Below are 9,909 nucleotides of genomic sequence, written 5' to 3'. Positions count from 1 at the left end.
TCGGGTGGCTCCCCAGGCAGTGCATGTCCGGAAGAGAATGTGGCCGAAAAGGAAGCACATGACAGACGTGAGCATGGGCAAGAAATCCCTGGAGACTCCCAGAAATAAATTCGGGAGAAGAGATCTCCCAGAGGGGAAGCGGGGAGGAGCCAGCGAAATGGCACTGACTCGTGGATGTCACCTCAGCCCCGGGAAAGCACACGTTCCGATGGAATGACGCAAGCCGGGCTGGGAAGGAGCTAAGAGATGACCTTGTCAAGGTCCCTCATGACACAGGTGTTGACATGGGGTCCAGAGACGTCAGACTATCTGCCCTGGTTTCACAGCCAGTGAACAACATAGTTGGGATGGACCCACTTTTCCCAAGTCCCAGCCCACGACCCGTGATGGACTCCTGACATTCTTCCCATATGTGGAGGGCATTAAGGGCTTCTGCTGCCTCTGGGAAGGAAGAGTCTTCTTGGTGCCTATGACTTTGAGGAAGGTCTCGGATGCTTTGAGTCAAATGGAACGTGTGGTGGGGGTTCTGCGTAGGAGGACACCTTGGGAAGGCGCTTTTGTTTTGTTTTGTTTTGTTTTGTTTTTTTGTAAAGAGGTTTTAGTGAAGCCGCCTGGAGCTCCCCCCCTCGGGCACTAGTGAGGAGACACGCCAACCTGCAGGACCTCGGCGGGATCAGCGAGCTGTTGGGTCCAACGAAGAGGCAGTGGAGCTTGGGCTTCCGGTCATTCCCTACCTTGCTCATCTCCTATTGCCCTTGGATCTGAGAGGTGACAAAGACAGGAGAATGGGGGTGGGGGTGAGGGGCAGGGGGCGCGGACCAGCTGCATCTCCTGGTGCAGGCACTACAGGGAGAAGACGCTCCAAGCTGCATCGTGTGGGCGGCACTCTCCCGCTCCACGATGCGGGGCTCCGGCTGCTCGGGAGTCAGGCTCGGGGCTCGGCGCTCGGCGTTCGTCACCTGCTCTTCATCAGGCTGGCCCTGTGTCCGGCGCGCTGGTGCTTTGGGCAGCACACCCTTCCCGGGCCGCTCTCACAGGTCTTCAGAGGACTGGAGCGAATCCAAGAAGGGCTTCAGTTTCGCCACCACCTCATTCTCTTCCTGTTTGCCCTGCTGGGCAGCCTTGTCAGCAAGCAGTGCAAGTTCAACGACAGGCCTTTCAGCGCCTGTTGAAGGGACCCCACGCGCTGCTGTTCAGCGTGGCCCAGGAGGGGGCGGGGTCGGGTCAGACCCCAAAGCACTCAGCTCCTTCCCGAACATGAGAAGGTCAGCAGCACTGCCGATGGCACTGGAAGCAACCTGCTCGGCCAGATCGCGAAGCTGGTGGAAGCTGTTGTAGCTGTTCCGAATGAGCTCCCCGCTCGCGGCAAACTGCGTCTGGATGTCGGCTGGGAGGAAGTCCTTGGTACAGTTCATGAGTTCATCTCCAGCACACTGAGCTGATTCCTTAACTTGCTCTGCACCGTAGGGCCACTGAAGGACAGGAACAGCCCGAGGGCCACATCCTCGGAGAACAGGGGTGCCGGGCCACCAGCTCAATGAAGCGCCTCAGGGCGGGGCGCTGGCCTCGAGGAATTCCCGGGGCGGGGGGCGGGGGGGCTCCCAGCCTGCTCTTGGGCCGAAGGGCCGGCACCCCGCGCTGGGAGAGCTTCTGCAGCAGCATCTCGTGGAAAACCGCAAAGTCCTCGTACCATCTGTTCCCGGAGGACTTGAAGCGCTGCCTGGAAACCTCATATTCCACATGCTTCAGGAAGAGGCCCTTCTTCTCGGGAATAAGCTCCAGCTGCTCCGTGTCCCTGGCCAGCAGCTCCTGCGGGGCGTATGACAGCGGCAGCGGCTCCCCTGCAGCAGCCGCATTTGACCGAGCGCGGGTCCCTCCGCTCTCCGACCTGGGGTGTTGGCAGTGCGCCTCCTCCTCGGCCTCCGCCTCAGCTGCCACCGGGCCGGGCGCCACGCCTGCCTCCTCTCCACCTTGTTTATTGTAAAGCAAATGCTGCTGCAGTGCCAACGTTGCGGGAACAGATGGCTCGGGTCGCTGTGAGTCAGGGGCCCAGACCCAGGCCCCCCAGGTCCTTCTCTGCCGCGGAAGCCTGAGAAGCTGACGGGCTGGCAGGCCAGGCCCTGCGGAGATACCAGGCAGGTGGTCTCCGCGGTGCTGAAGTCTGGGACGGCCACCGGCAGCACCCTCTGGTCCTCTGGGCCTCCGAAGATTTTAGAGCCAAAGCTGGGGGTGTTCCCAGAAGGTAGCTGTGAGGGCCCTCAGGAAAGATGAATGGGTTGGTCTTGTAGGAAGGGTAGCAACCTAGTGTCGGGGCGGTGGGGCTGATGTGACCCTTATGTAGGGTCCAATCCAGGATCTCCACGTGATCCTCCTTGCTGCTATACTGGAAAATGTCACTCACATTCTGTCCTGATGTCCCTAGGAATCTGACTCCATCGATGGTGGCTTGGCAGGAATGGGGGACCAGCTGGAGGTTGCAGTAGGCAGTGGCCAGTGGGAACATGCCGGGGTGCAGGGGCTGCTGGGGGGACATGTAGTTGGGTGGGTCAAATTTGCCTGGCATCACATCCGCGGGTACCGAGGTGCTCAGCTGCAGGAGGATCTCCTCCAGCATTTTGACAGCCTCCACGCTGGCTGCCTGGGTTTTCTTGGTTAAGTACATGACCTTATTGATGGAATCTCTGTTCTGGGTATTGTGGCTAGGAGGTTCCCTTCAAGGATGACCCAGGACATGTGGGCAGCACTGCACCGTTCCCCTCATCCCCCAGCTGCCCTGTCACCACGTCCACCAGCAGCTGGGAGTCCAGCAGGCTCCTGACCCCACCTCCACTCAGGCCCAAACCAGACACCAGCAGCACAAACCTGTCTGTGCCAAGGTGGGATGCAGGCTTCTCAGAAGCAAGCTTTGCAAAGCAGAGGTCCTCCACCAGAAACTTCCCACTGTCTCTCACAGAGGCGAGCATGGCCAGGACTGTCCCTGTGACCAGCTTTGACACATCAATGGTGCCTTCCAGTCTGAGGCACTGCAATTCATCTTCCAAGACCAGTTCATCCTCCGGGTGGATATATTTGCTCCGAGGAGGCCGAGGGAGCAGGTTGTGCTCTTCATTGATCTCCCAGAGGATGATGCCTGGAGCGGCATGGAGTGGTATGAAGAGGGTCCCCAACACACAACACTTCTCCCCAGGCCGCAGCTCACACAGCTTCTTTATTTGGACTCCATCAGCCCAGTGCTATTGGGCCCAGCTCACCAGGAAGGGCCTCATTTGGAGGAGACGGGTGGCATCAGTGGGGGCATACTGCTGGCTAAAGCTGTGCTCCCCCAGCAGGAAGGGCTGGGAGGATTTGGTATAAGTCGACACAGGCACACGGGCAAAGGTGGCATTGTTGGCTGACGATGGGGAGATGAGAGTGTGGGCCCTTTGGACAGCCTGCTCAGAAAACATGACCTTGCTTGATGTGTCCAGACCACTGTGCTCAGGACAAAGAGGTGGTAGTCACAATGCAGCATCTACTACAAAAAGGTGATGCCTCAACCATGGACAGGAGGAAGGGTGGCCTCATAGAGACAGAACATTAGCTGGATCTCATGGTGTTCAGTCTATTTACCTAACCATACCCATGCCTTTGTGGTCAGACGCTTTTCCTATTCAACACTAGTTGACCCACAGAGTCTAGATCCAGCCACCAGGGCAATAGGATGCAATTTTTTTTTGCATCAGTGAGTTGTTGTGTTTTTGTTGTTGTTGTTGTTTTAACCAAAATTCTCTCTGCTGCTGTTTCAGCTCATGTACCCTTAATTTGTCCTAAGCAAATGTAAGGCAAACTTTTTTATATTTTGTTTTATATTTCTTCATGAAATCTGGTCACCTCTTAGTCTATTTAAAGTGAAACAGCCCAACTTCTTTATCTACTGTTTAGGAAGCTAGGACCAAGGTAGTCTTTTGTTATGGAATGTTCCAGACGCTCACAAGAGAACCCAACTTTCCATATGTCATAGCATTCATTTTCAGTTATTCACTTTTATTATAGTATTACTAAAGCCTGCTAAATTTAGTACCCTAGAGCACTCAGGAGATATCTTCTGACCTAGCAAAGGTGCATATTACTATGCTGGGTAATTTAAAACTTAATTTTAAAAATGTACACATACACTTTTAACTTAAAAACACACATACATTAAAAAATATACACACAGGGGTGCCTGGGTGGCTCAGTCGGTTAAGCATCTGCTTTCAGCTCAGGTCATGATCCCGGGGTCCTGGGATTGAGTCCCTCATCAGGCTCCCTGCTCAGTGGGGAGTCTGCTTTTTCCTCTCCCTCTGCCCCTCCCCCTGCTTGTTCTTCTTACTCTCTCTCTCAAATAAATAAATAAAATCTTAAAAAAAATACATACAATAAAAGTATAGTTCTCTCCTATGGAAGCTTACTGTGTGGATTTCGAAATTTTTATGTAGAATAAACAAATGGCCACCTGAGCCCATTTCAGGATCATGCAGACACCCCTATCTCTCTGTACCTTGCAGCATTCTTGTGAATGGGCCCAAAGACCCCTAGATACCTTTTACATTCTCTCTCTTTCTGTCGACTTCCCTGACCCCACCCATGCACCCTTCCCCCTCACCTCTCTTCCCAGTTTGCCCTCACAAGTGCCCATAAGAAAAGGAGAGCTTATCTTTGGCTAATTTCCAGTGGCTCTCTCTCCATCATGGCCTAATAGGAAGGCCTGCATCCACAAAGCCAAAGCAGTCTGCTGCAATAGGCTTTATTGACCCTGTGGGAGAGACTCTTTGGAGCCACCGTTTCTTTCTGCAGTGAGCCAGGGGGTTTACAAAGAGAATAAGCCTTCACTGGGTTCCTGGTTGAGCTCCATCGCCCACCCAGTGCAGCCAGGGATGCTCTGGGATCTGCTCACACACAAAACATTCTCTTGAGCCTGTCTATTTACATTCCTGGACTCGTGCCTAATCTTCCTATAAAAAGAGTCAATATGAAGAATGTCTACTTCACCCCAAACCTCTCATGAGAAAGTTTGCTCTAAGAGAAGTCCCAGACACTAACTGCTAGAATGCACGGGGCAAGATGAAGCCAGCGAGACAAAACTCAATAGAGTTTGGGAAAGTTTCCAGAGATTAAAAAACAAAAAACAAAAAACACTTGGATAAAACCTATCACAAAAGGACTGGGTTTCAAGTACTGTGATGAAGGTAGATGGGGTGTTATTCCCCACTGCACGCTGTAAGCATCCTCACAACTACCACATGTCCTTAAGAGAGAGGGGCCATTAACATCAGGCCTGGCACAGTTATGTCCCTGATCAAGTTCCACAAGGCTGACATGTCTCAGTGGACATGACTTCATGGCCATTTGCTGCTCTGTGCTAACCCAACGAGACAGCTCATGGCTTGGGAGAGGGATTGATGGTCTTTGACCTCTGACTTCCCACCCCAATCCAGAAGAACTGAGGGTTTGTCCTATACACAGTTGTTTTGATCCAAGATGTATCAACCAGGAATGGGCAGATGGCTCTCGGGAGGAAAAAGTCCCCAGCTGTTAGAGGAAGAAATTTTCAAGTACCAGAATAAGAGACCCAAAAAATGTGGAAGAAGTACTGTGACAGGATAATGATACTTTTCTTCTCCCATCTGGGGGAAAAAAAAAAGTTAACATCTTTGGAAGGTTTATACATCTCTCACAGTTGTATAGTTTTTTTATTGAATTCTTTCAGTGTGCCCTCACTGCTCTTCCTCCATGAAGTCTTTTTTATTTTCCAACCAAAATGAAATTGTAGCTACCTGCTCTGAGAACCTGGGGTAGTTTGATAATGCGTTCTTATGTCTGCCTTCCCCACCCAAGTGGAAACTTCTATTTGCCGTCTCAACAGAGCTGAGCCATTAGAAGGTGAGCAGTCAGGAGACTGTGAGAACACATAATTTATGAAACATCCCTGGGGACAAGTAGAGGGCCTTCCTTGCCACCATGCCCCTTCCTTTCTGCACTCCAACTTTTGACCAGAGTTGACACCGATCCTATGGTCTAGAGAGTGGAACCCACTGAGGTTGTATGGGAAAAGGGACTGAGATGAACAAGAGACATGTGTGACAAAGCTTCAAGTGAACTATCTAGAAAGGTGCATGTGGGGAAGAAAACCCAATGAAGACTACCAGGAAGTTGTTCAGCATTTCTCAGATTTGAGAGGGATGGGGTAGAGGCCTAGAACCCTAAGACTCCCCAACCAATCAGTCCTCGGTTTCATACTTCCTAACTTATACTCTTTTTCCAGAGACTGCCCTGTCTCCTTCAGTCATCTCCTACTCGAGTGGCGCCCAGTGTTTCATGTCCTTACCTATGTATTCAAGGTTAACCACTTGATCTGTATCACTGTCATTAACACTATCATCTCTATGACGACCACCAAAATCATCATCACCCACACGTGCCTAGTGCGTCTATCATAGTTCACAGAGCGGTGTCATACTCACTCTCTCGTTGCCTGCTGACAACAGGCCTCCAAGAACAGTTCTGCTGTTAGGATCATGAGTCCTGAAGTCACTGGCTTTGCCTTGGGCCTTGAAGTGAGTCAGAAAAAGTACTGTTGGATAACGTAGGTGAGAAGAACCCTTTACAATAATTTTGTCTTTCAGGGACATTTTGCTGGGGTCACCTAGTTGACACTTCTTTGTTTTTTTCTTTTCTTTCTTTTCTTTTTTTTTTTTTTTTGCTACTGAGATAGGATGATAACCAAAATAAAAACAAAGACTTTAGTAATGAGGATTATAATAAAAAAGAGTAATTTTCCAAATTGGCCTTTTGTACAACAAGACTAAGACTCAACTGGGTCAAGTCGCGTGTGAAAGGATGATAATGTAATAACAAAACTCATAGTGAATAGCAATGGTACTATATATAAATGTTCAGCTCTTTATAAAGTGCTTTTATCTGATTTAGCCTCACAACTACCTTTCCAGTTATTTAAATATCATTATTATCTCCATTTTACAGATGAAAAAGAATCTCAGTTCAATAGCTCACTAACTCGGTGTCAGAAATAGGACAAAGGTCCAAGCCGCCTCGCTTCCAGACTAATGCTTCTCCCCATACTGGGCTGCCCCTATTGCAGTGTATCCATCAGCAGCCTGGGCTGGCTTAGGAACCCTCTGGGACAGTAGCAACAGGACAGATTTTTTTTTTTTTTTTTTGGTAATAATTGGCACACCCGATAGGGAATTTGCCCTCCCATTTACAGAACTCAAATCAGAAACATGGTAAAACATTAACCTTGCATTTTATAGTCTAATTATTCATAATCAATTCAGCATAAATACCTGAAATAATACTGTGTTTTGAAAGGTTCATAAGATCTTTGTTGAATATGGAGACTCATGGGTTGTCACTAACAGTAGGCTTTGGTTTACCTGATTTCTGTAGAGCTCTTTTCGATCATTGCTTTAGGCCTCTTTAGGCACCCCCGCCTCCTGCCAGATGCATGTTCTTCTGTGGGGATAGAAATTACCTGGTACTAAGTCAAGGTCTAGTTCTATGGTTCCCTACCAAGGCTGCGCATTAAACCTCCTGAGAGCCTTTTTAAAAAGGCAGATGCCTAGCTCCCTCCCCAGAACAACTGAATCTCAGTCTCAGGAAACAGAGCCCGGGTGTTTACATATTTTTAAAACTCCCCAAGTGTTTCTTATCAAAAGGAAAGGTTTAAAACCACAGATAACAGTTTCACCTGATTATTTTAAATGGGATTACTCTGATTGTCATCATTATTCTTGCATGTGGATGTGGATTCTTGCATTTAATTTTGTTCAGATTTTTGGCAACAAGGGCATTATCCTCTGGGTCTCTCAGCCATTTTTGACTCCGTTTTCCTGAGGCCCTGAGGATTTTGAGGAATAGAGGAACAAAAGTGGCAGACTTCTTTAGGCCAATCTTTCTTTCCATGATAAAGAAATGACCCTTGTTGTTTAAATAAGTTTCTTGAAAGATATCAGCATAGTTTTTCATTTTCCCCTATCTGACTGTGGATAAACTGCAATATTAATAAATTCAATAAACTGAAATGCCTAACTTATACCACCAATTAAGTGGCAAATTGAGGACTCTCCTCTTCTCCTCCAAAACTTGACCTTATTGCCGTAAATGCGAATTTAAGTGTACTTTCCATATATGCCTAGGTATGTTTACTTTAGATCTGTATTATTATTAGCTATGCCCGGTACAGAAAATCACATGGCCTTGTTCAGTTTTCTCAGAAGTCTGTGCCAGGAGGGACCATAACCCAGAGCTGGGGATAGAGTTTCAGAAGCTATTAGGTTTTGATATGTTCTCCGTGCGTGCCGTGTGCTCTCTGTCATCCTGAACGGTCAACTTCCCGAAAGGACAGAGTGGCCCCCTAAAGCAATGAGGGACCCTCTGAGCTGAGAGAGGGACCCCAGAGAGAAGCCAGGTCAATCCTGAGACAAAAGGAGCCTTCCTTGGGGCACCTGGGTGGCTCAGTCGGTTAAGCATCTGACTTCCGCTCAGGTCCTGATGCCGGGGTCCAGGGATCAAGCCCCACATCAGGTTCCCTGCTCAGCAGGGACCCTGCTTCTCGCTTTCCCTCTGCTTGCTCTCTCTCTTCTCTCAAATAAATAAATAAAATCTTAAAGAAAAAAAAAAGGAGGCCCCTCTAACGGAAGGAAAATAAAATCTCAAAAATCTCACTCCCTCACTCATAAGGCTGGGTGAGGCATCAGAGATCATGCCTGTGAAAATCAGACTCCAATAGGTGAGTGTATCTGTATTCTAACCTCAGCCCCCTCCTCTTCTCACACCATGTGGATGACCTTGCGCATGCCTCAAAGCTCTGCTCATCAGCAGAGTTTTCTCTTGGCCCTTCTTCTTCAGTGTCAGGCCTGAGTGAGATTATAGTCCAGCTGTCACCAACATTCACGCTCACACAAACACTACGCCAATCCATCCATAAAGCAGGCTTGTGCTTTTTGACCCTCCTTCAGCATGTTGTGAAGACCCACCCACAGGACCAGGAGTGTGAGCGGAGGGACGGTCACTGACCCAAGGGTGGTAGGTGCCACGTGGGTGTGAGCTCTCTGTTACGCAGCCTGTATGTGCTCTCTATTCCTGCTTTACTCAATCCCAGATGGACCCCTTCGATCCTATAATCGAAGGCCCACCTGAGCTTATTACTTGGTGGATATGACAGGGGTCAGCTCAAGATGAGCAGTTCTGGACTCATGGTCACCTGGTGTCACGCTCAGTCATTCGGCTCCCACAGCGACGCAGGTGCGACAGAGCCTGGGCTCACCTGGTGGGGCGCTCTGGAGTGAGTGTTGCCCATCACGGTGATCTGCGGTGGGCTGAAATGCTGGGCCTTCCTATCCCTCCTCAGGATTCAGTTGCCCTTGAGAAGGGCATGACTCGGGTGAGGCAGCTCTTGGCCACCGAGGTAACCCTAAAGAAGCGGTCCCATCCTCGCCAGGGGTTAGGGGGATGCACCTCCATGTCTGTCACTCCTCCCTGCTGTGAAGTGAGAATGGTAAAATCCGGCCAACTTACCTCACCTACTGCAAAGGATCAGCTATAAAATAAGGCAGGTGGAAGAATTGTTCAATGCCAACATCATGAAGGTGGAAATACGGCTACTTCGTTTGTTATTCAGAGATGTATTGGCCATGGGCAGGGACTTGAAATGTTTATTTTATTCGGACGTCTTTATGATTGTGGTATTACGTATAAGAGACTTGCACCATAAAACCAAAAAAAGCAACTTTTAATAATAGCCCTAGGGTTAATAGATGCTAATTAGAAAACATCTGTCTGTTCAGCCTGTCTGTTCAGCAGTCTGCGTGGCAAGGCTTCTTGTGTGCGTGTTTCTGTTTTCAGTGGTGGTGGCAGTGGGGAGAGTGG

The 9,909-nt window shown here is 49.4% G+C and overlaps 2 pseudogenes; both read right to left on the bottom strand.

The window, feature by feature from the left end:
- Window positions 1-467: 467 nt before the first annotated feature.
- LOC144382659 (sorting nexin-8 pseudogene) lies at window positions 468-1,860 on the bottom strand (annotated as a pseudogene).
- A 181-nt stretch (window positions 1,861-2,041) lies between these two features.
- Window positions 2,042-3,446, bottom strand: LOC118546338 (DNA polymerase delta subunit 2 pseudogene; annotated as a pseudogene).
- Window positions 3,447-9,909: the final 6,463 nt, after the last annotated feature.

The sequence above is a fragment of the Halichoerus grypus genome, chromosome 7 (assembly GCF_964656455.1).
Source record: "Halichoerus grypus chromosome 7, mHalGry1.hap1.1, whole genome shotgun sequence".
Classification (NCBI taxonomy): Eukaryota; Metazoa; Chordata; class Mammalia; order Carnivora; family Phocidae; genus Halichoerus; species Halichoerus grypus.
Note: the sequence above shows the minus strand (reverse complement) of the source record. Positions and strands in the feature narration are given on the sequence as shown.